At 29.4% G+C, this 27,590-nt stretch overlaps 1 pseudogene; it reads left to right on the forward strand.

Moving 5' to 3' along the window:
* Positions 1–27,590, forward strand: part of LOC143388394 (cadherin-9-like) — a 114,994-nt pseudogene that overhangs the window by 70,036 nt on the left and 17,368 nt on the right.

Raw genomic sequence — 27,590 nt, forward strand, 5'->3', positions numbered from 1 at the left:
ATCAACTCATAGTCAGACAGGGTAATCAACTAAAAAACATATCAATGACAGATATATACATGTCAAAATTATAATGTTTTATAAATTAAATGTACACTTTTTATTGAATACAATTTATGTCTTAAAGTCATTTTTAAAAGGTTAAACAAACAACCAAAAATCCTCACTCCTTATTTTGAAAATGATTTGTTATTGAATTTGTTTTGATTTCACAATTTATATTTTTAAAAAAATTGAATTTAGATTATATGAGATTTCCAGAGAAACAGCAAATATATATCAATTTATTGCAAGAAATTAACTTACATTATTGTAGAGTTTGAGAAGTATAGATATGGGAGGCTGCAGCTGGTGAGAACCCATAATATTATTTTCAACTGAGACTAAAAGAATACAATGAATGGAATAAGTCCTATCCTGGATCTGAGTCCAAAGGATGACCAGCCTGCTGTGTCAACTCATAGTCAGACAGGGTAAATTCCTCCTTTCTCAAGATTTTTTTAGTACACAAGACTTCAAGGCGTTGAAGGAAGACCATCCCATGTGGAGGTGGTGGGCAATACCCTTTGCTTAGTCTATGGATTTAAGGTTAATCTCATCCCAAAATATCCTCACCCAGACATCCAAAATAATTTGTTACCAGATATCTGGACAAGCCAGTCAAGTTGACACATGAAATTACCATCAAAATTCCAATCCTTGCCAAATTGACATTCACAGGCAGCATCTCTTTACACAACACATTGTCTTCAAATAAAACAGAAACAAGGTCATAATCCCACCTACCATGACACAGCAACCCTGCTTACAATAAAATACTAACTCCTTCCCCAGAGGTTACCTCCACCCTTGAGTTCTGTTTATTTTCTCAATAATATGCTATAACATAAATGCCATGATATATAATTAGCAATAATTAAATTGTAAGATTTCAGGTCACCATCTTTAATATTACATGATAATTGAGTGAATAAAACAAGTTTATTTGAAATATTTGACACATACTCACAAATACATTCAACAAAATAAGGAAAAAGAGTCACAAAAAGTATGTCCTTGTTTCTCCAAGTGGTCCATGGTCATCCTGACCTTTACAATCATTTTTCACTACCATTCAGTATTTTCTTTTCATTTACAAAATACCTCAACCTTTTAGAGTAGACATGTGGGAAACAATGGAGAAAGATTGATCAATAGGTACTAAGTTACAGTAAAACATTAAAAAAAGCTCTGGTATGGTATTGCACTCTAGGTTGATTATAAATAAAGTAAGTTTACAAATAGCTATAAAAACAAATTTTTGAAGTACTCACCATAAAGAAATAATAAATAATCAAGGATATAAGTATGTTTAAATTGATTTAAACAAACACAATGCAGATGTGTATTAACTATTAATTAATATTGTGTTTATATGTATGATTTTTATGTATCAGTTAAAAATAAATTTTAAAAATATACTAAAAATAATAGCAAAAAATGACCTTTTAATATGTATGTATGGTATTATATAAAAATTCCTGAAATCATATTTTAATAAAAAGGTAAAAAGTATGTGTATATATATATATATATATATATATATATATATATATATATATAATATTTTGGAAGAAATTAGATCAGGTAGATATAAAAAAATAAAATACCATTATTACAATCTCAATAGTAAAATGAATAAAATGATTTTACCATTTTTTGCAAATCTTTTATTTATAAATTAAATTACATTCAAACAATATACTTCTTTATAATATCCTATAATTTCATGAATGTTTCAATTTGTCTTGGTCAACATCTTCTGTGTAAAGAATATGTGTAATGCTCCATTTCTTTCACATTGTAACGCTGATTATAAAACCATTCAAATAGGAGTGATTATGAAAGCTATTGTGTTTATGTAAACATTTTCCAGACTGTTATGTATTTTGAATGAGGATAAAATAACTGAAAGTGAAGGTATTTCCATGAGTATTTAAACATTAATCTAAACAGGATATAGAATCATATCTAATTTTGAGAATTACAAGTTCAATTTCATGAAGAGATCAATACAACACAATAAAGTGTTGAACATTACTTAAATCATAAAAGGCAAGACAATACTTCCTTAAAATAATACCATTATGTTAAACACATTGGAAAATAACAGGAAATGACATAGAAAAAAAATAAAATTATTTTTTATTTTATATTCATATGTATTCAAAATTTTTATAGAGTTTATTACAATCATTTAGACTTTCTGCTATGTAGCTAAGTTGCTTATCAATAATTTCTTTAAGAATTAAATAGATTTCACTGAAAAAATTATCTATTCTTTGTCCACAGTACTTAGTATACCATGACCTTAAGCAAATTGCAGCATCACAGTGACACTTCCATACTTACACTCTAAAATTATACAGGACTACATTTCTTTTCCTGTAGGTATAATAAGCATGAAGCAGAGAACAGTAGAATATAACTGTGAAGAGGTACTTTATAATTCATTTATATGTGGTTTCTGACTCTTTTTTTTGTTTTCCTGTTTCAAGAAATCAATACAAATTTATTCCTAATATGCATAAAGTATGTATAGCTTAAAAATTAAAGATAAATTAAAAATTTAATAAATATTATGTGTAGTTGTTTATTTTTATGAAAAATAATGACATATATCCATGAAAAGATAAACTGTATTGCACCATTAATATCCTACCTAAAAATATGTTGCTTAATCAAAGATTTACATTCAACATTTATGTAGACCAGAATTTTGATGGCTCCAGGTGATTTTCTTGTACATTAATTAGCCTAGCCAACTCAATAAAGTGAACTTTTCAGTTAATTATACAAGTTTTGCCAAATTGACAGACTTTCATAATTACATTATTCTCTATTTATCCATCCATCTCCGTCATCTTTTTCCAATAATTTTCTTCATTTTTTTCTCCTCTTAAAGTAAAAGAACAGGTGATACAAAGATAAATATACAAAATACTTTTATAAATATTTTGAGGAATAATAATCACTCTTCAATAAAATATTATGGACTTTAGAGGTTTCTAATATGTAATTTAATTTATTTCTGTTCTGATTTTTTCAATTAATCAATGATAGACAAATCCTTCTATTTATTTGAGAAGATAAATAAATTTTGCTATTTAAAAAGAGAATTATCGGGGCTGTGGATGTGGCTCAAGCGGTAGCCCGCTTGCCTGGCATGCGTGGGGCCCGGGTTCGATCCTCAGCACCACATACAAACAAAGATGTTGTGTCCGCTGAGAACTAAAATAAATAAATAAATATTAAAAAAAATAAAAATAAAAAAATAAAAAGAGAATTATCATTTGGTTTTCTTATGAATATACATGTATAAATATATGTGTGTGTGTTTGTGTGTGTGTGTGAGAGAGAAGAAATATATATTGAGTTATTTAAAATGGATATCTATGTTTTCCTAATTTATTTTACCTTTTAGTAGCATGGTTCAAAATTATACTTAACTTGATGAACGTCAGGGTGGGGAGTAAAGTGTTACATTAGAAGTTGCCCTGAAAAGGAAATGTCAAAATGAGATATGCCAATTATTTATTTAGGGGAAATCAAAAAAGAGTGGAAGGTGTCTAAAGGTGAAAGATACATATGTAAACACCAGCTGTGAAAAGAGGTAAAGGCTTCCTGAGAAATGAAATTAAACAAACAATGGAAAACAAAACAATTGGTATGTATGGGAGGCATAAAGGGGCAAAATGGCAGAGCCCCCAGGATGAAGGGCCACATTATGGATGTTTGAATGAGGTACTAGACATCAGCAAATTATAATGACAATAATGTAAACACTATTTTAAAATATTGACATTAACCCTTTTCAATGGAGAAGGCTTAAATTATTAAATAAATAAGAAAGCAAAAGGATGTTCCCAATATAATACTTAAATTTGCATGAAACTAATCCTAGTTTGTAGGACTTTAAGTTCATGGTCATAAACACTATGCCTTGTTGAAGATTTTTAATTTCTAGTAAAATGTCTATATTTGTGATGTAGAAAAGTGAATTTTTTTTTAAATAGAGCAAGAATAGAGGTAGCATGATCAGGAGACTACTGCAGTGATCTGGTGAAGTATGTTGGAGGAAAAGCCAGAGTATTAGCCAAGGAGGGAAGACAGATGAAGAAAGTATTTCAAAGAATGACAGATTACATATGATGATTATTTTAATAGGTTTAAAACAAAGAAGGATAAAAAAGGAAACAAGTTTCAAACTTCGGCTAACATAAAAAGTAGCATTTATATTAACAAACAATTCAAAGATGGATTTGGACATGATGAATATGTAAGTTCAGAACAATAAGAATTGTGATGAATGTGGTGTAAGACTGCCCCAGAAGGGGAGACTAGTTAGGATTCCAGTCTTACTAAAATCTACAGTTTTAGCAATTTTGAAATAAAGAGCATTTTAAGTTGTTATTATTATTATTATTATTATTATTATTATTATTATTATTATTCCTGAATAGGTGAAGTGTTGTACCATTTAAATAACACCACACTTTCTCCATCGATTTTTTTGTAAATGACTTTACCACACAAGAAAAATGATAAGCCTGAGATGATGGATTGGTTAATTAGCCTGATTTAATTAATCTACAATTATTTACTCATTCTGCAATGTAAACATACATCAAAACATCATATCATAACCCACAATTTTTTAACATACACAATTATTATTTCTCAATTTGATTTTTAAAGAATTGCCAAAACTTTTAAAACTTTTACAAATCAAAGTTTCTTTGATTATAAAACTGTTTTAAATTTTCATTGGTGAGCTTTCTACATTAAGAAGTTATTTTATAGAAGGGTAGTTTTTGAAAGAAAATAATTTGTGAATAAATATTTATTTCTATTAAGACCTAAAATATATGGACAAAGAGGAAAGTCATGTTTTGTTTCACTTTAAATTTAAAATATCTACAAAATAATTTCCTCCAAGTGAGAACATTGTGATTGAAAAGGTACTCTTCAAAAGTGATACAGAAAATATGAGTTTGAAATTCTCTCTGACTGGCCTCCCTGTATACAGAGTCTGTGGTTTGACAATGTTATATTGGATTGTGATAAAATCAATTTAAAATTAAGTTATTCATCTTAAACTTAGCATTATATCAAGTTCAGAAATTCCTTATACCATAACTTTGAGTTTCATTATTTTAAATATTACAATGATTACTTGATATTTAAAACTCAAGATCTGAGTTAATGGATTTTTTTATCTCTAGAGGTAACAAGGATTTCTTTGTAGTGTTCTACTTAAATATCTTTCAAATACTATGCATTGAAAGAGATACATTTATTTTCCTTTTTATTTCAATCTAGTTTCGTATGATGTATAAATGAAATTGTTAAAAATATTTAGCAAAACAAAACCTGAAATGTTTAGTTTCCACTCAATGAAAATAAGATAGCATATTTGTAGTGATATTGTCTAGTGGATATGCCAAAATTATTTTTACTGTAATAATGCATGTGTTTACAGAACTCTTCTTTTTTACCTCTTTGAAGCTTTATACTGACCAAGATAAAGGAGATGGAAATTTAAAATACATTTTAACAGGAGATGGGGCTGGCAGTCTGTTCGTCATAGATGAAAATACAGGAGACATTCACACTGCAAAGAAATTAGAAAGAGAAGAAAAATCCCTCTACATTCTTTGAGCCAAGGCTATAGACCAAAAGACTGGTCGGCAGGTGGAACCAGAATCAGAATTTATCAATAAAATTCATTATATCAATGACAATTAGCCAATATTTACAAAAGACTTATATACTGCCAGTGTTCCTGAAATGTCTGGAGTGGGTAGGTATTTCCTAGTCAACTAATCAGTATGTTTGTTTGCTAAATTATATGAGGATGTGGTTATTATTTGTGACCTCTTTCATGATAAGAGCTGTAACATAAAACTGCTATTTAGTGTAAACTTCCTATTTAGTTTCAATTACATATACCTTAGAGTCTCTTATTACATAACAAGTTACTGAGAACAATTATTTCATTGCATTGTCATGGATACCTTCAGCTCTATTCAATTGTCACTCAAATGAGAGCAAGTAGAAGACATTTCTATGAGAAGGGAAAGGAATAATAGTGCAGGCAGTATTGGACAATTTTGCTTGCATTTTTTTGAATTACAAAATGCATTTGACAGATTTTTTTCTGAAGCATTATCTCATTTGATCTTTCAAAAAGCTGTTTTTTAAGAAGCATGGGAAATAAAACTTTAAATCCCCATTCTGTTAATTAGCAATTCAGAATTCACAAAGATTTAGCAACTGGATTAGTATCTAATAACCTGGTAGCTTCATGGGCAGGATTCCAGGCTTTTTTTTTTCTTGTTTTTTAGTTTATTTTTGTTCATGTTCCACTACTGAACAAAGGTTTATAAATGAAAATGAAAATAACTTTTTCTCCTATTACATCTGCCTAATATTTAAAATTTAACTCATTAATATCCAAATATTGTATCTGAGTAACTACATTTAACCCTATTCTTGTAGAAGGTTTATATTTGTTAATAAGAGTAGACGCTTAAGTATAAAATATTTCTTAAAAATGATAAAACTTATAGTATACAAAATATACAAGCTGCATATGAGGCTATATAGTCTTAAGTACATATTTGATTTTATTATAGCTAACATAACTTTCAATCTAAAATAACTTCTATGTAGGTAAAAAAAATACTTGTACACATTTTTACTGAGGATTTTATGTAAAATACTTGTTAAATATGAGTATCTGGCAAGAAGAGCCAAGAGTTTATAAAAAGTAATTTCCTCTAATGGCAAATAAGATCTCATTTATTTGAAAAAAGTGATGTTCTATTGTTTTGGGGGGTATTTTCTCCAATAATATAAAAAGGAGTCCTGTGAAATCATAAAGCCTGGAATAAAACATGAGTGGATATGTTTTCTTTAATATTATTCTTATATCTGTTAGCCTGGTACAGTTCCTTGGATTGGTCTACAGTATTCCATCACAAGGGTAATTTAGGTACACATCATGGTCTTTTTATATTTTATATGAGAGTACATTTTAAATTCTATTCCTCTTTAGTATCCAATTTACTATTGAATTGTTTTCAAGTGATGTAGTTTTTGATAAAACTCTTTAAAATTTGTAAAACATTTTATATGCGTGATATTTTAACAGATATTTTTACATTTTACAATACCAAAACTTATACTTTTCTTTCTTCAGAAATATTTGACATGTATAGGAAATTCAAAAGCACACAAAAGATAACATAAATATTGTAATATGAGAAAATTTGACTATAGTTGATTAAAATATAAATATACTTTAAAAATTTCCAAAGCATTACTTCACATTTTAAAACAGAATATCATAAGAGACTATTGATATTTAAATTTTAAAAAGCCTGTATTTTCTCCTGAATTTTATAGTGATATTTAATCTCTCACTCTATACATTCCTACCATCTCTCTGCCTAATCAGATTCTTCCTTATACAAGTATTCTAATCTAGATTATATTAAGTACATAAAGGCATCAAGATTGAACTAAGCATTTTGTATGTATGTGTGTGTGTGTGTGTCTTTATATATATATATATATATATATATATATATATATATATATATATATATATATATAGTCTTCAATGACTCAGTTCATCATAATACAAAATGTAAACTTTATGTGTGAATGGAGGCTTGTAGATTGTCTCATTCTAAAACAATTCCTGTATTTCATTTACAGAAGATTAAGTTGTCAGCAGGGCAACCTCTGATCAGGCTTTAAAAATGAGAATATTTTTTACCATTGCCAATTGCACTCCATGATAGGAATCCACAAAAACGTTACACAACAAGAAGTTATATGACTCTAATTGAAGCTAATTAATAAAAATTTAAAAATGTACATGAAAAAAATTATACAGATAAATCCTGATTCTTTTTGTAGGGTATAGTTATTATTCTTTATTACTGACATTGGTGAATGTATTGCTTCTATGGTCCACTAATTGACTTTGTGTTTCTATTTTTTAATTATCTTATTATATAAAATATAGTATGTCAAAGGCACTATAATTTTGGTTTACATACTTTATTTTTTTAAGAAAGAGTGGAGAGAGAGAGAGAGAGAGAGAGAGAGAGAGAGAGAGAGAATTTTTAACATTTAGTTTTTAGTTTTTAGGCAGGCACAACATCTTCGTTTGTATGTGGTGCTGAGGATCGAACCCGGGCCACATGCATGCCAGGCAAGCACGCTACCACGTGAGCCACATCCCCAGCCCTACATACTTTCTTTAATAAATATGTACACATGAGTCCAAAAGAATTAAGGTGCCTTGCCCAAAGTACAGAGTCAGCTCATTGCTAGCCTAGACTGATAATGAAAACATAGTTTAATAGATTCAGAAGTAGCTGAACAATCTCACTGTCTATTTTCTTGCACTGTTAGTTATACTTGTCTAAAATGTAATTTGAAAATCTTCTATTTTATTAGAACCTGAGTAAGCACCCCTAAATAGCATTTTTAAATATACTATATTAAATCAAATGCCCCTCTCAAATCCAAATAAGTGTAAAGGGGGGAAACACTGTGTTTTTCAATATAATTTTAGGTACTACTATACACACTCATACACATAATGTCTAAATAAAATGTAGATGTATTTATGACCTGAATTTGTGTTGTTCTTTGTTGCAACTCTCATACCTTTTTTTATTTGATCTTTGTAGTTATACATCTCAGTAAAATGTATTTTGACATCTCATACCTACATGGAGTGTAACTTCCCATTCTTGTGGATGTTCATAATGTGGAGTTACACTGGTCATGCATATGTATATGAACATTGGAAAATTATGTCTGATTCATTATACTGTCTTTCCCATTCCCATTCCCCTCCCTTTTTCCATTCCTCCTTGTGCAGTTCAGCGAAGCTCCACTACTCCCTCCATCCTGCCTCTTGTGAGTCAGCATCTGCCTATCAGAGAGAATATTAGGCCTTTGTTTTTTTGGGACTGGCTAATTTTGCTTAGCATGATATTCTCCTGTTCCATCCATTTACCAACAATTGCCAAATTTCATTCTTTTTTATGCCTGAGTAATATTCCATTGTGTTCCACATACGTTTTTATGAAAATAAAATAAAATAAAAGATGAACTCATCATAATTATTGCAAGTGAACATATTCTTTGTTTTTATTTGTACAAGTAAATACTTTTATGAAAGAAAATTAAGGGGTGATATCTAGGAACTTCTCAGACTATGTATTACCCATATTAAGAGTTTAAGCACATGTGTAATTAAATTTTATATATATATATATATATATATATATATATTATATATAATATATATATATATATAATATATATATTATATTAGTGATTTTTATTTAATCAGTGGGTTGACAAACTACAAATAGCTGAGGAGGAAATGAAGTTTAATAGAATGAAATAAAATCTCTCACCCTCCAAGGATTTCCTTCAGTCTGCATCTCCTTTACATTTGCTTTTCTTCTGAAAATATTTGTCACTTCCTTTCTCCCTCACCAATCATTGTCCTTAAATTTTTCCTCTCTTTCTTTCAAAACCATATATCATATTCCATTTTAGCTGTATAATTAACATACCCCATTTACTTAAATGTGCATGATTCTAATGAGCTCATAAAATTTGAAATGCATTAACATCTTTTTTAAAAAATATATATATTTTTTAGTTGTAGTTGGGCACAATACCTTCATTTTATTTATTTATTTTTATGTGGTGCTGAGGATCTAACCCAGGGATGCATATGTGCGAGGTGAGCGCTCTACCACTGAGCCACAACCCCAGCCTCTGCATTATCGTCTTCTGATTAAGCCTTTAAACTTGATAATACACAAATACATGCAATTACAGAAAATGGGATGTACTCCTATTAAAATGTTAGTGTAAGCCCCAACATTTTCCTTTTTCCATTTCTTGTGGTCAGGTTGCTCTTGCATAAATTTGGTAGTTTGGCATGCATATTTTCTCAAAGCCTGGATATTTCCCTAAATGCACTCTAAAAGATTTAGCAAGTCCTCCTCCTCACACTGGGTAATTTTCCAACCAGTAATTCCTCTATAGTTTTTGATAGAAATAACACAATCAACAACTTATTCAGGTCCTATTTCAGTCCTTTTTTTGAGGTTTACTTGCTCTGGATTCAATAACATATCCAATAATATCCATAACACTACACAGAACATTTGATAAAATATTTTGAAATATTTAGAATAGACTAGTTACGGATAATTCCAGTCTTGTAATTCCCGGGTTCGAAATTTATATCAAACAAAAAACGGTTTTAATGTTTATGTATTGAATTCATGGGTTGTTTTAAACAGGTGCCATTGTACTCTCTAGAAATATCATCCCTATTTTTGCTGGTGCCCCCATGCCATAAATATTTATGCAAGGGGCTATCCCCGTAGGTCCCCAAGTCAATGACTGTCTTAGCTGAAGGCATAGGCAGAGAGTTAACTTGGCCAGTACTATAAGAACATCCATGGAAGAGTGAATAGTTATTTTCTTCTTTTTTTCTCTAGTCTTCATCACCTTATTGTCTCATAGGGCTGAGATAAATTCAATATGTTTTATACAGGAGTTAAGAGGAACAGAATATTGGGACAGAACAGGACAAAAACCATGCTACCTGTCTTATTTTCCTTTGGTTCCTCCAGTTCATGGATCAGTTCTGTTCTTTTTCCCTTTATTTGATCTCACAAATTTCTTAATATCTCTCATATATATATATATATATATATATATATATATATATATATATATATATAAATTGTAGGTGAGTTTGTGTACATGCACATTTGTGAGTGTATACACACATACATACAAACTTGTATATAAAAAATACATAATATGCATTATGTGCTATATAAGTACAATATACATAAAGGGAAAATAATTTCTTAAAAGTTTTATACAATATAAAAGGCCATATATATTTTTTCAATATTACCGTGTTTATTAAAGAAGACTAGAAGCAGTAGAGCAGTATATTTCTTTCCCTATACTGTTTGTGTTTAGCAGTTGAAAATTATTTTAAATGAGTAATTTTGATAATAGCTAAGTAAGCTTGTGCACTACTATTTTTCTATATTTTAGTTTATTCATAGCTGTACTTGGATTGATAGGTAGCTGGCTAGATACATAGATAGGTACATACATACTGCATAATACATTGATAGATATTTAGATATGAAATTTATACTCTTTTGTTCATTTACATTTGAAAAGTTAAGAGTTTCATTTTCTATTGAGTGAACTAGCTGAGTTAGTTGGAATTGTATTTTGAAATTCGAATCATGTTCAAAACTGTATATTGCAAATGTAATTTTATTTCTGCCTATAAGGCATAGAAACAGAAAGTTCCCTTTTGTTCTATGGACAGAATGTTTTCTATAAAGTGAGATAGCCTGAATTTGTTTAACTTCCCCTAATTTAGTTCATAAGCATAGAGGAGAACAACTAGCATTTTGGGGTTACATTGTGTGATATAAACCTTTTTACTTTTATATTTCATCCATAAAGGTAATGCTTATGAATATTTCTTTCACCGCAAAATTAATGATTTTGCTTTTCCAAACACTTAATATAAAAATTATTATTTGATTAATTTTTAATATTTTTATGTGATTTTCTATTATGAGTTTAGCTTTTGTGTCTTGAATTTTCTTAAAAATTAAACATTAGCTTTATATTAAAGAGAGGAATTAGCTAAGGGATGCAATAAGCATTTTTGATTCCATAACATATTTTCTGTTTAAAGAAAGATATTGTATACAAAATTCTTCTAAGAGTTATCCAAAAATAGCAACATCAAAATCATGCTCAATTTTTTGAGATAAGAAATGTGATGTTTAATTGTCACCTAGTCCTTGTTATATTTTCCCATGTTTTATATTCTTAATGCAAAAAAATGAAGAAAATTTTTAAAAATGAAATTTTGAAAAAGTAAGAGATATAATAGCCAAAGTGTATTTTACATTAACCTGTCTTCATAAATACATGCAAAATTAGTTTAACTATGCATCATTTTACTTTATTACTAAATAATGTTCACTGTTAAGAATCATTACATTTTTGTGGAAAAAGAAAAAACTATCCATCCCTTGTACACCAAAACAATTGGTGTTTTCTTTTTTCTTAACTTGTTGGTATAAATAAAACGTTAGAGGCATGTCATTAGCGTTTACCAGTTTCAAAAGCATACTTAACTATTACCAAGAATCTGAGGGATGGAATGTGAATATTATATGGGTGTTCTAGTTTTTCAGTCACATGATGGGGGTGATTTATATTCTCTAAACTTTCTTTTTTCTTAAGGCCAAGCATTTTTTCACAAGTTTAAAGATCACACACCCATAAAATAGAACAAGCAAAACTTTTTCACAATAAAAATATTATTTAAAAAGTGTGAAAATGTGGGGCTGGGGTTGTGACTCAGTTGTAGAGTGCTTGCCTAGCATGTGTGAGGCACTGGGTTGATCCTCAGAACCACATTAAAAACTAAATAAGTAAAATAAAGTTATTGTCTCCAATTATATATATATATGTATATATATATATATATACATATATATATATAATAGTGAAAATGTACAGAAGATTGTTTTTACCTGTACCCATAGTGAAACATAAAAATGTTTACTTACAAAAAACAAAAGGGACAAGTAGCACAGGAAATGTCCAAAACTTGATGAAGTAACTAATGGAATTTTCAACATATAAGCAAATCTTAGTAATTTATATTTCAATGATATCCAAATGTGAAAACAATTCTTATTTTAACTCACTTGTACTCACATATGATTAAACAAAAATTTAAATATAAATTAGAAAACAACTTAGATGAACTTTCAAAAATTACTGAGGAGAAAACTAGTTTAAATATTTGGGTGAGGTTGGATAACTTTTCAATGATAAATCTTATAATTGACATGGATCTAGTGATTATGTAGTGTTTCCTGTCACAGGATATATCAATTCCATTACAGACGAGGAGAGGTTTTTAGTGGGTGAATTCAAGTTATAATTGTATGTGAATTAATTTAAGAAAACATAAACAACTGTTGCTGAATTAATGGGGTACTATTGAAATGATTTGATGGGAAATGAATTGTTAGTGTTAATCTCAATGGACATCATATTTATTTAATAAAATTTGCATATGCATATGCATTCAATATTGAGAGATATTCACTGCAATTTACTTAGAGAAGTTTATGAGTGAATAATATATAGGATGTATTAGCATAGATCTCAGAACCAATGAGAAATTCACTCAGTCCTCAAACATATTAATATCTGAGCAATGTAATTAAACTTGAAAAGTTGTGTATAATGTATTTAAAATGTTCTACAAAATCATTTCACTTAGGGGAATCCATAGTAGGTTTCAGTTAAGATTTTAAAATTATTCTTTAATCTTTATAGCAATTGAGTTAAAAATATGTACATATTTTTATGTATATACACATTAAAATGTATATATATATATATATATATATATATATATATATATATATACACACACACACACACACACGTGTGTGTGTATGTGAAACAATTAATATATTTCCTTTGTTTATCTCCTAAAACTAATTTTTAAAGCACTTCTAGTTTTTAAAGGATTGGGATTTCTTACTAACCAAAAATAAAGAATTGTTTGTAATATAAAATTAAATAGATATCAGTATACATTTTTTAGAGAATTTTACTAAAATTTTTATTTTAGTCTTTATCAGTAAATACTACTTACTGCATTATTAAAAATTTTTGCATAGTACAAGTACACAAGTACATTTTTCCAATTTGGAAGTATTTACGTGTTTATATTTGGGGGCTTTTTGTAGGTACATCTGTTATACAAGTGACTGCAACAGAAGCAGACAATGCCAACTATGGAAATAGTACCAAAGTGGTCTACAGTATACTGCAAGGACAGCCATATTTTTCAGTGGACCCAGAGTCAGGTAAAACATTTATGACATGGTATATTTCTCATTATATACATCTGGATGTACTGATTTCATGGAGAATAACCCATGGGAAAAATCTTTCAGTTTTATGAATTATGTTGAATTAATTGTGCATTGAAGGATATGCTTAATCACACTGCTGTTTTATCTATTTGCTATGATTAACTTATATAAAGTGAATCTTAAATAACTTAATTTTAAAAGCCAGTGGTTTAATTGTCTTTTTTTTTTCAAAAGGCATAATAAAAACTGCATTACCAGACATGAGCAGAGAAAATCGAGAGCAGTACCAGGTGGTTATACAGGCCAAAGATATGGGTGGCCAGATGGGAGGCCTTTCTGGAACCACAACAGTGAACATCACTCTGACAGATGTAAACAACAATCCTCCTCGATTTCCACAGAATAAGGAAGGTTTAGTGATCTCTTGTTGAAAAACTTGTCAAACGTACAATTATTTAAATCTAATGTTTGCACTATCAGTTCACTATTAATTTATGCAAACTATCAAATCCAAAACCCATCCCTCTACTCTCACACACACAGAAGCACAATTTCTTAAAAACTGAGAGTGATGGGTATCATTTTCTTCATTGGGTAGGCAAAGGGTCAAAACAAGGACATGAGGTTCTTTTGTAGTTTGGGCTTTTTACTATCCTTTTCTACTTTTTGGAGTGTTGGAAAACTTCCCATGCTAAATTCTATATGATCTTTCTGATTGGAATGTGGTCTCTGCAGTTGGTCTGATTGGATCCTATTTATTTATTTATTTATTTATTCATTCATTCATTCATTCATTCTTTCATTTATTTATTTAGTGGGAATTGAACTCAGAGGCACTCTGAGCCACAATCCCAGCCCTATTTTGTATTATCTTTAGAGACAGGCTCTCACTGAGTTGCTTAGTGCTTCACCATTGCTGATACAGGCTTTTAACTTGTGATCCTTATGGCTCAGCCTCCCCAGCCACTGGAATTACAGGCAGGTGCCCACGTGCCCAGCCCCTGACTAAATTCAAATTCTATGCCTCACACTGGTCTCTGTTGTCATGTGTGTGCATAAGCATTATAAGCCTTTGATAATTGATCCTAAGCAAAAATTTAAACATCTCTGAAATCAAATGATTTATGAAAATGGGTTAAATTTGCCACATTCTATATTTTTATAGTGAATTATAGAGTCATGACTTACCAAGGTTGTGTGTGATGGCACGCATTGATACTGACATTGTTAAACATGTGATGGCATACTAAAATTCAATAATGTCAATGCTGTTGAGTCATGAAGATTAAATTATTTAATTTCCTTTTGGTTGAAACAATTTTAGGATACACTTTAAAACATGGATATTTTGCATCTCTTGAGGTCCTACAAAAACACATTTCAATTATCTGATTAAAATTTTTGACTCTGCAGTGTGTAAAATGATAAAGAATTCTTCCTTAAAATTCTCAGTTGAGGTCCGATTTAAATTCATAATTATTTCAAACAATAAAATATTTTTCAGGTTGACAAAATGTGAAATATGTGATGCGACAGTTTTGGTGAACATATTCATATGATTAATTTTTAAAAGTGAATTTTGCTAAGAACATGAATAATAAGACCAGGTAACAGAAACTTAAACATTGCATTAAATGTTAGTAGTGTTTACTAATAATTTTAATGTAAACTAAAATTGTAAATTGCCAAATTATTTAATGTCTTGCCACTTGGCAATTCTAAGATCTGTTAGAATCTTAACAAATATTTGAAACTATGATAGTACTAATAAAATGCTGAGGACTAGATCTTGAGCTGAAGGAATTACAGACAGGATTTTATATAATACACCAATCTTGTAATTCAAATGCTAGCATTTTCTTTTTCATTTTATAGATGAAAACATGGTTTTCAAAGTTTAGAAAATTTAATTACCTTGCACAGGAGGACAACTTAAACTCAAACAGTGGACTTATAAGCTTATATTTTTAACTATCAAACACTGGAAAAAGAATAGACTATGAAGTCAGAGACAACTGGCATTTTCCTTTACCTAAATTTGGAGGATGATTTTCTTGAACCTGATCCTGAAGATAATACCTACATTGTTATTTAGAGAAAAAATAAACTACTGTAGAGAGCATTTGACTATACTGTTCAACACATAAAAATATTTTAATAAGTATTTTTTTTACTTTAATTAATTTTTTTGGACGTCTTTCCTATTGATTCTTGAATACTTATAAACTAAAACACTTTCAGGAATGACAGAATGTGAGGTATTGAATGGGTGGGTCTACAGAAAACATAAACAAACAAACAAAACAAAATCTACTAAAAATACATTAAATTTGAAACAAATAAACAAAAAATAAAAGTGAGGGGAGCATTGACATTGATCTCTGTAGAGTTGTTTTTCTATCCCTGATTTAAAAAAAAAAAGAAGAAACACGTATTTTTAAAACAATTGCATTGATGTAAAAATATATGATAATAATTTTGAATCTCCATATAAGCAATAAATAGTTGGTTTTTATGTTCTTTTAAATAAATAATTTTAGATTCTAATATCACATTTCCCATCTGTAAGTAGCTTCCCAAAATTTATATTTCTTACTTACGAATTGTTTGCCTTTATATATTCTTCTCCTAACTTAATAAGTCTATAAATTCTGACAGCTTAAAATTCAATAATATGGAAATCTCTTCCAATTTAAAATTATTTATTTAAGTAAAAATGAGGAGAAGTGACACAGTTTCATCATCTAAAAAGGAAATGCCAAAGAAGTGCTGATTTAATTTACAGGTACATATCAGTTTAGTTCTCCAGAGTCTGCACCTCTTGGAACCCATCTCGGAAGGATAAAAGCCAATGACCCTGACTTCGGGGAAAACGCTGAGGTGGAGTACAGCATTGCAGAAGGAGAGGGAGCGGACATGTTCGATGTCATCACTGACAAGGATACACAGGAAGGGATTATAACTGTCAAACAGGTGTCTTTTTGCTGTCTTCATTTTTCCCTTGAGTGCTCTTTAGTTTATTCTTGCTTCTCAGTAAAAGAAGAAAAGTCTTAGATTTATTTTTTCTGTATCTTTTATATGCTTTCTACCTTTCACGTAAGTGGGAATAGTTGTGATTTCACTTCAAATAAGTAAAGCATCTTTATCATTCACACTTATACAGTGGTTTGAAAGCTCAATTGCTTGCATTTGTAGTAGACAGCCATCAAACTAAGTTAATACTAAAAGTACCTGTTTAATCTCTCTTTATGGGAGAAAAAATAAGCATGTAGCTATCACTGTTATTTCACACAGTTTTTAAAATGTTCTAATTTTAGCTGTAATGGTTTATATAAATAAATAAAAGATAAAAATGATATGTGTTTTATGTTGATTATATTAATTTTAATGCATTTTAGGGAAATATTTTGAAACTTTACATGGAATAATGTAGGTCAATATTATTTTACATTTTACTCAAATGTTACAGTCAAATAAATGAAATATAAACAATTTTTCTCTAAGATTTTACATCAGTCAACTTTTCTTCTGGTTTTAATTATGTATAACTTTAATGCCAATAATATATAATCATTATATTCATTAAAGAATGTCTCATTTATCTGTGCCTAAAAATATTGAAGTACAATACTGAATGTGAATCAATCTTATTTGCATATTCCATTATATTTAGTTAAACCTGTATAAGTAAGTATGAGGCAAAAGAAAAAAAACTGCAAATTTATTTTATATATTATATACAATAAATTTGTTTATGTATACAATATTTATATACAATTAACAATATTATATAATTAAGTATATACATATGTGTGTGTAAGTTACTTAGTCTTAATTGCCTGTATCATTAAGAAATCAGGATTTTATATCTAGCAATTTTCACCTATGGTTATGGCTTGTAAATTGTGCTAATATTTTCTTGTGTTATCTAATTTCAGAATTTAGACTTTGAAAAAAAAATGCTGTATACTTTAAGAGTGGATGCAAGTAACACTCATCCTAATCCCCGATTCTTACACCTGGGAACTTTCAAAGACACAGCTGTAATCAAAATATTTGTGGAAGACACAGATGAGCCTCCTGTGTTTAGTAGACACTCCTACTTGATAGAAGTCGATGAGGATGTAAAGGAGGGTAGCATTATTGGACAAGTCACAGCATATGACCCAGATGCCATGAACAATTTAATTAAGTAAGTACTTTCAGAAGAGTTATGTTTGCAGATATATAATCTATTTTCAAGCCATCTGGAGACAAATGTGTTGCACAATGTCAGTCAAACACAGAAATAAACACAGATTACAAACCCTTAGTTGAAATGTTTTTTAAGCCAATTAGGTCTATTATTTTATTAAAGTCTTACAATTCTAGATATTACTATGATATTTTTCTGGGGATGATAAGATCAAGACACTAAGTATTTAAATAGCCCAATAGTGACATATTTGGTTCTTAATAAATCAGGCAGTCTATCTAGCTTCAGGGTTAGTCAGGGATTTGAATCTCACTTTTGATTCAAATGATTCCCCATTGTTCTTCTTTATTAAATCAAAATGCATGTAAAAATGATTTTAGAAAGAAATTGGAAATATACATTTCTCTCCTAAAAATATAAACTATGCACTTTCAAAAAGAGCCACTAAACCTACCTTAATTAAAATTTTGGTGAAACATTGCACTAGTTCATCATAATTCAAATATGAACACTTATATGTTCATACACTACAGAATTACTAAAGAAATAATGATATATAAGTCAATGGAAAGGTTAAAGTACTAACAACCAGCAGACTATAATACTTTTCCAATATTTCAATATTATATTCATTGTTTCAAGCTTTAAAAAAGTATAACTTTAATGCCAATAAAATAAATAAATATAATAAAATATATTTATATAATTATAAATTTACATAAGAAAAACTTCAATGATTCTTAGAAAAAAAAATTTTAAGGAGAATTGGAATGTAATTGATACCTAAATAACTATGAATAGGACAGAAGGGTGCTGATGTGTAGATATGTAGAGGAAGTTAGAAGTGACAGAAGATGTAGATAAATAATACCTTTTCCATTTAAATATGTGGCTAGTAAAATACCTATAATTTCATTTTTCTTTAAATTTTACTCTTAAGAAAAATAATTGGTTAGACATTTTTATGCCATCCTTTACACATAGAATATTAATGAATATATGTATTACCTAGTTTTTATTTTAGGACTTTCCAAATGTGTCAATTTGCAAAGTAATATTGTTGCACAAAATATATTCTGGTAAAAATTCTATTAGTCATTGGCATTAACATACAATTGAACATATTAAACTTTGTAACCAAGAATTATTCTAGAATATTTTTTTCTGTAGATCATAACTAGAGCTTAAAATTTGGTTAGTTTTAGGTTGAGTAGAAAAATCATTTACTGAATCTCCCTATTTAAAACGTAAATGATTGTTTTCAAATTTTATATTTTGTATACTATTAAACATTATTTTTATGAGATTCATTCTAGTTTATACAAGAAATATTTTACTCTTAAAAATATTTTTATAAGGGCTGAAGTTGTAGCTCAGTGGTAGAGCACGTGCCTCACAAATGTGAGGCACTGAATTCAATCCTAGCACCACATAAAAACAAATAAAGGCATTGAGTCCATATACAACTAAAAAATAATAAATAAATAAATATAATAAAATATTTTTATAAAATTATAAATTTATATAAGAAAATATTTACTCTGAAAATATGATTATCAATATACATAAAAGTATGCATATCAGTATACTCATATTTTTATCAATATACATATATTTTATCATTATAAATGTTCATATTAGGGACTGGGGTTGTGACTCAGCAGTAGAGTGTTCATCTGGCAAGTGTGAAGCTCTGGGTTTGATCCTCAGCACCACATAAAAATAAATTTAAAAGGTATTGTGTCCAACTACAAATAAAAAATAAATATTAAAAAAATAAATTCCCATATTATGTAAAACAAAGCCTTTAAATAAAATGAAAAATTAACAGTTTTCTATGATTAATTTATCTGTACTAGAATGTTCATTTCTAATACAATGTGAATTTTTATGTTATTGAAATGGGACATGCTTATTGCCTTTTTGTCCTCATATGTGAATATGTTCAAACTCAGTGTTTAAAATGCATCCAGCTTCTTTGCAATGATCAAAGAGAAACAAATGCTTATTTCTTTTTTACTTTTATATCACATATATTTGGAACTTGATAAAGGGCTTCACAAATTTGGCAATTATCCAAAAATTTACAATGTATATGATAGTACTAATAACACATTGTAATAAAATGTTCTTATAGTAAAAATAGAGATAGTTTGGCTGTTCTACTAGAATGATGGATTGGCTTTTCAGTGATTGGTGTTAACATTTTTTCCCTCTAAAGTCTCAACTTGATAGCACCTTCCTATTTTTAAAGAAAATAAGAGGTTTGCCACATTACTAACTACAAATGCTTAATGAGTGTCTGCCTTTGATGGTTTGGGCCAGTTTCTAAACATGTGTTCTAGGTTTGGTCATACCTTCATTTCTCCTTAGCATTTGATATGAACATTTTTTTTGATAGAAATCCTACATGTTCATTTTAAAAATAATTAATTGTACCTTTTAAAAATGAAAGTAATCAACTTTTTAAAATTTGTTGTCAATGACAGTGTCTCAACATATTTAGATAATGAACCATCTTATTGTTTGACCATTAAGTATTTCTGAATCATAAGGAGATCACATCTTAACAGTAGTCTCTGGATCTTTCCTAATTTGTATCCTATATCTGCATATTAAGAAGTCAATAAATGTTGCAAGAGGCATGTAAATTATTCCATGACATCAAGGTTACTTGTTCATTTACTCAGGTGAGGTGTCTCATCAACCTTTATCAATTCTTAACACTCCTTTTTGCAGAAATATTTTCATCTCATCACTAAATTCTGCACCAGGCAACAATGTGTATGTTTTATTAGTCAAATCATATTATAAAATTTATAACAGTTAACTACCACACTTTGTCTATTTTCTCCATTCAGTTATTTCTGTTTCAATGCATTTGTCTTACTATTACATTCTTTTTTCTGTTTATATTGTGGATACTTTGCTTTCTTCCCCCTCCCTGTTTCTTTGACTTACAATATGAGGTTATTTATTTGAGATATTAATTTTACATTTTTCTTAAATATACATCATAGTGATATAACTTTCTCTGTTAGCATAGCTTTAGGTGTGTTTACAACAATCTAATATTAATATGTGGTCTTCCTCTTTTTGAATTATTGTTTTTAATTAAAACATAACTTGTATTGTAGATAGATGGTCTTGCTTTATAACCCAGTTTAATATTAATTCTTTTAAATGAAATGTTTATACTGTGATTTTTCATACTGTTAAGTTTGTCATCTTGCCACTTTTTTTCTGTTTATTTCATCTTTTCCTTGTTTCCTCTTATTTTGTGCCATTTTGGATTAGTACAATATTACAGATTGCTGGTTTTCTAACAGTATGGTAAATATTTTGCTCTGTAATAATGTTTCTTCCTTTATGGAATCTTTTGTTCCTCATGCTGCTTTTAATTTTTCAGTAATTTTAATTCAATTGATTGGAATATGACTTACAATAATGGACTTCATTTCCTTTTTGCTTAAACTTTATTGAATTTCTTGGATGTGTGAATTTATATCTTTTGTGAAGCTGGGAAAATTTTTAGGCATTGACTCTTCAGTTTCTTAACCCATCTTCTTCTCCTTCAGGGAATATAAATGTTATTAGGTCTCATGAATGTGTCTGTCATTTTGTATATACCACATTCCACAGCATCTTCAAATTCATTAATTATTTCTATAATGTTTAATCAATTTTAAATCCATGCAGAATATCTATCTTTTTTAATATTTATTTTTAGTTGTAGTTGGACACAATACCTTTATTTTATTTATTTTTATGTGGTGCTGAGGATTGAACCCAGAGCCTTGCACGTTCTAGATGAGCACTCTACTGCTGAGTCAAAACCACAGCCCCCAGAATATTTTTTTAACGTACATGCATTGTCATTTATTCTGTAGATGTTCTATTAAGATCACATATATATGTATACTACACACATATATGAACATATATATACGGAACACAGATAAACATCTTTTGAATGTAATTTTGAGCTAATTCTATTGACTGTCATCTCTGTGTTGGTTGGAATTAATAGATTTTTCTTTTCACTCATGCTTTCCTGTCTTTTGCATGCATGTAATTTTATTTGATTATAGACATTGTGATTTTTACCATGGTTACTGTTGTCTAAGTTTGCATTTTTATGAAAATTCCTGAGCTTTATCTGATGTAGTTAAGTTGGTTGAAAGAACTCAGCCCTTTTGGAACTTTTTCTTGTGCTTTCTCAGCAGCCCTTAGTGTAAGCCTAGTTTTGCTCCATTGTTCACAATATCTGTTTGTTTGAAATTATATAGTTTTCCATCCTGTATGATAACCAGCAAAAACTATCCCAAGGTTCATAATATTCCACTAATATCCCTAGTTGATATTGTGTACCCTTTAATTCATAAGATAATTTACCTTCATAGTGTTGTAGCCAAGTTGGATCCTCTTCAGATTTCAGTCTTCGCCTTCTCTCCAGTGCTCCCTGCCAACTTTAGCCACTGTTGTCTACCTCTACCTCTTTGGGTTTCTACTCACAATACTATAGGAACCTAGAGGATACTCGTGAATGTCAGGAGGCCACCCCCTTTTCTTCCCTTCTCTAAGAATTGCTGATTTCTGTTGTTGTTGTTCTTCTTCTTCTTCTCCTCCTCCTCCTCCTCCCCTTCCTCCTCCTCCTCCTCCTCCTCTTCCTCCTCCTCCTCCTCCTTCTTTTGTAATACAATGGAGTGGATTGTTCTTTGATGTTGTTGTAGTACATGGACACAATTCCTTTATTTTACTTGTTTTTATTTTTATGTGGTGCTGGGGATTGAACCCAGTATCTCACACATGCTAGGCAAGCACTGTACCATTGAGCCACAACCCCCAGCCTCTAAATGTCCAGTTCTTTAAACATCATTGTTTGCTTGCAATTTGCATTTTTTTTTTTGGTGTTTAGTGTGTATGGGAAATCCATCCCCTATTATTCTATTTTTGTCAAAAGAAAAATGAAAAAATTATTTTAAAAATTGTCCCCAAATTGTTTAAGTGTACAATTCATTTTCAAAAACACAGGAAATTTTGTAGCAAATAAAACATGAAATTCTCTGTTACTCCTGTATTACTTTACTGTCCTTCTATTAAATATTCCATCATTCAAATAATTTGTCAATCTATCTCATTTTTATATCATTGAGTCCTTTAGTCTTTGTATGTTTTAAATTCTGTGTGTTCACTTATGTTCCAAACTCAGTAATTTTTTTTATAAATAATGCACTATTATGTCAATAATACATCATTGATAAAAAATTAGATTGCTTGGCGCTTATATAAATATATATATTATAGATTACATATAATACATATATATATGAGATCACACATATATAATATGTATAGATTACATATACATGTTCTCTATCAATATATGATTACACATATAGATTACATATAGAGGGTACATATATTTTTTATATATTTTAGGCATATATATATATATATATATATATATATATATATATATATAATATATACAATCTTCACCTAAATATAATAATTTACTGAAGGTATAATTTCAAAAATAAAGTTCTGTGTCAAAAAGATCTATAGTCAAATTTGTATTCTTGTTTCACAGTGTTAAAAATTGGTTGTCACATTTTTAAGTTTCTAGTCATCCCAGAAATATTGGCCTTGGATAGAGAACTCACATCCTGGAGAAAAAACAATGAGAAAGAATTTTACCAGTAAATTTAAAAAGTGCCTTTCAAAGAAAAATATTAAAAGAACAAATTAATCTCAAATTATATTTCTTAAATTATATTGCCAATTCTGCTCTCCCCCAAAAAAACATTATAGACTGAATGCTATTAACATGTAAATGTATGGGGAAAAATACTTTAGAACTCCAAATATAGTATGAAGAAAAATAAGTATTAATTCAACAGTGAGTCAACAATGTAATTTGGGGCAGGGGGCTGGGGATTGAACCTAGGGCCCCCCATGAGCTAAGCAAGTGTTACATCAAAAGCCCATGTAGAAGTCTTTGCTTTGTCTAATGCAATTTAGAAAGATGACTAAATGACTGTTTCCTAAATGCAAAAACAGGCTGCAATTAGCATCATGGGGATTCATATTTTTTCAGAAAATATTGGGAACTACTTCTTCCTACACCCACCCCTGTAAATCTGTCATCAAACATATTTTCTGAAATACATCTGCTACTTGCAACATGAAATTTTTGTTACAGTTAGCAGCTGTTGTCACCTCTGCTTTACCACATTAGTTATCATGGAGTTACTTATCCCAAGTTGTAGAGTCAATTATAGCTTGACAAGGTCTGAAAGAACATCATGCTTCATTTCACACCTATTTTATGCTTAATGTATTTAAAATTCAATGATTTTTTTGAAGAAATCCTTTATACTGCTGTTAAAACTAAAATAAGGTACTTATGGCAAAAATTTTGTTATGCTTCAACAAAATATGTATGATGCCAACATAAACAAAAATATGTGCATAAGTGCATTTATATATAGTGGTGCTTTTATTTCAGAGGGTAACATAGTAATGGTGTAACAACAATAGTAAACTTAGAAAAGAATATTCTGAATTAATATAATTAACAAACATGAAAAAAAGGTTAAACATCTCCAGCAATTACAGAAACTCAAATTAAAGCTACACTGAGATTTCATCACACTTGAGTCAGAATGGAAATTCTGACAAACAACAATAAATATTGGTGAGGATGTGGGGAAAAGGGTACACTCATACATTGCTGGTTGGATTGCAAATTGGTGCAACCACTCTGGAAAGCAGTATTGGAATGGAACTAGGAATGAACAACCATTTGAGTTAGTTATCACACTCCTTGGTGTACATCCAAAGGACGTAAAATCAGTATACTACAATGATATAGCCAAATTAATGTTTATAGCAGCTCTTCACAAAAGCCATGCTATGGAACCAACCTTGTTGTTCATCAACAGATGAATGGATAAATAAAATGTGGTTTCTATACACAATAGACTGTTACTTAGCCATAAAGAAGAATGACTTTATGATATTTGCCAATAAGTAGATGGATGTAGTGACTATCATACTAAGTTAAATAAGCCAATTCCCCAAAACTAACAGTTGAGTGTGTTCTCTGATACATAAATACTAACCCAAGGGAAATTAAGGGAATAGAGGTGGTGATAAGAATAAGAAAGACAGTGGAGTGAATCTGACATAACTTTCCTATGTACATCTATGAATACATAACAGTGAATGTCAACATTATGTATATCCATAAGACTGTGATCTTAATTAGAATAAGATGTATTCCATGTTTTTATATAAATAAGTCAAAATAGACTCTATAATTAAAAGGAACATATGAAAATAGAGAAAAAGAATTATAAGTAATTTCATAACAAACATTCATGTTTTTAATCATTTCATGGTTCTCAGCTATGGAAAATTCATAAGTAGAAGCTAGAATGGAAAGAGTAGATCCATATCAGGACTCTATTGACTTATTGAAAGAAGTAACTTGAATCCAATAAAAGAAAAATAATGTAATGATAAGCTATTATAGCATATTACTGATTTGACCTCCTGTATTAACTCAGTTTCCTTTTTACTTGTAATTTTTTTAGTAAAAAATTTCAGGTATATGATATGGGTTTTATTTTTAATGGTAGAATATGAAAATGGAAAGAAAACAAAAAATGGAATCTAGAGATTGGCTTCTTTGCTTTATTTCACTTGTTATTTGACACCCAATGGTTGGATCATCTTCCTAGAACAGGCATTCATACACCAAAAAAATTATGCCGGTGTTCTTTTGTAACTTACTGTTCAACATTCGGTGTAGGGAAATCAATAATGTATTACTGCTATTATAGACCATCTGCTGGGACAGAGAGAGAGGTTTTCTTCTGTGTTAAGTGTTTATCAAGCTCTTTCTGCTGGTTTGTTGTAATCCAATGTATGTATTATTAATAGGTAAACCAGAATGTTCCTATTCTGTGTTGAAAATAGAACTTGACTGTTAAATAAAAGAAAATTACTTTGGGCTTTTGACAAATAGTGAGGCATCATTTGCACTGACGAAATTTGCTAAATATAAACCTGTATCATTAACAAAGTAAGCTATTTCTAAATTGTTAAAGTGATTTTCCTCTCTGATTATTAACTTAAAAAGCAATGTCTTTCAAGGTTAAACCTTGGAGTAGGGGCAGACAGAAACACATCCATTTTGATCCTACTAAGCTACAAGACGGTCAAACCTTGACTTTCATACTGATAGAATTATTGTTTATTCCTTCCTCACAGAATGTACATGATAATCTCTAGGGAAAGTAACCATGGGGATTAAAGAAAATTTTATTTTCCTTTTTGATCTTAATGGAAACAGTAAAAAAAAAGTTCAAGATCTATTCAGACAAAAATAGATAATGGCTGACTGTTGACCTTTCCAACAATGATGAGATGCACCTACAGAAGATACTGTAATTGCTTCATTACACACAAGATGTGGTCATTTTTTTTTTTTTTTGCTTTCCTTGCATGCATTTTATGTTTACTTTTACTCCTAAATAGAATTTGGTGTATGTAAGAGAAAATAAAGCATACTTAATATTGCAGTAACTTTCTTTGTCTTTTGCCTAAATACCTTATAATAGAGATGTGATCCCAAAGGTAAAAACAGCCCACATTGGGAACTAAATTTTAGAAATGCTGAAACTTACAGATTAAAAAACCTCAAAATTTTGTTAGCACAATTAATCAATAAATTTTAAAAAGACACAATTCGAAATACCTGCCATCTTCAACTTAGGTGTACTGGTAACGATTTTAAAAATCAGATCTACTGCAGATAAGTATGTAACAGAGAACTATTTTTAGAAATCTGATGTAGTTTTGTTTCCTTTATTTCCTTTTATATGTTTATTGCTATATAATAGATTTCTTTTTTTGGGGGGGGGTGTGCAGAGAAAACCAATGAAGCTGTATTTTAATCCACTCCTGTAGCATAGCTTCCATGAATTCTCACCATTCTGACAGTGGGTTACATACACTGATTACAATGCAACTTGGGTTTTAGGTCATGTTCATTGGATCCATCACAGACAGATGACTTAAAACTTTAAGACTTGCATCTAGTAGATTTTAAATATCTGAGAGATCTTTTATTATGATATGTATGTTGAAGATCGAAAAAATAAATTACCTTTTCTGGTTTCACATTTTAAAGGGGCTTTCCAGCAATGATAAAAAATTAATCTCTTTCAGTACCTTAAGTGGCCTTTCTTATTCAAAATCTCAAACTGTGAAAAAACATGGTTATGTGAAAGTTATTTTCTGAGTAGCTGGATCTATCACCTTTTAGCTAATGGTTTCAA

This window comes from Callospermophilus lateralis, unplaced genomic scaffold (genome assembly GCF_048772815.1).
Source record: "Callospermophilus lateralis isolate mCalLat2 unplaced genomic scaffold, mCalLat2.hap1 Scaffold_329, whole genome shotgun sequence".
NCBI lineage: Eukaryota > Metazoa > Chordata > Mammalia > Rodentia > Sciuridae > Callospermophilus > Callospermophilus lateralis.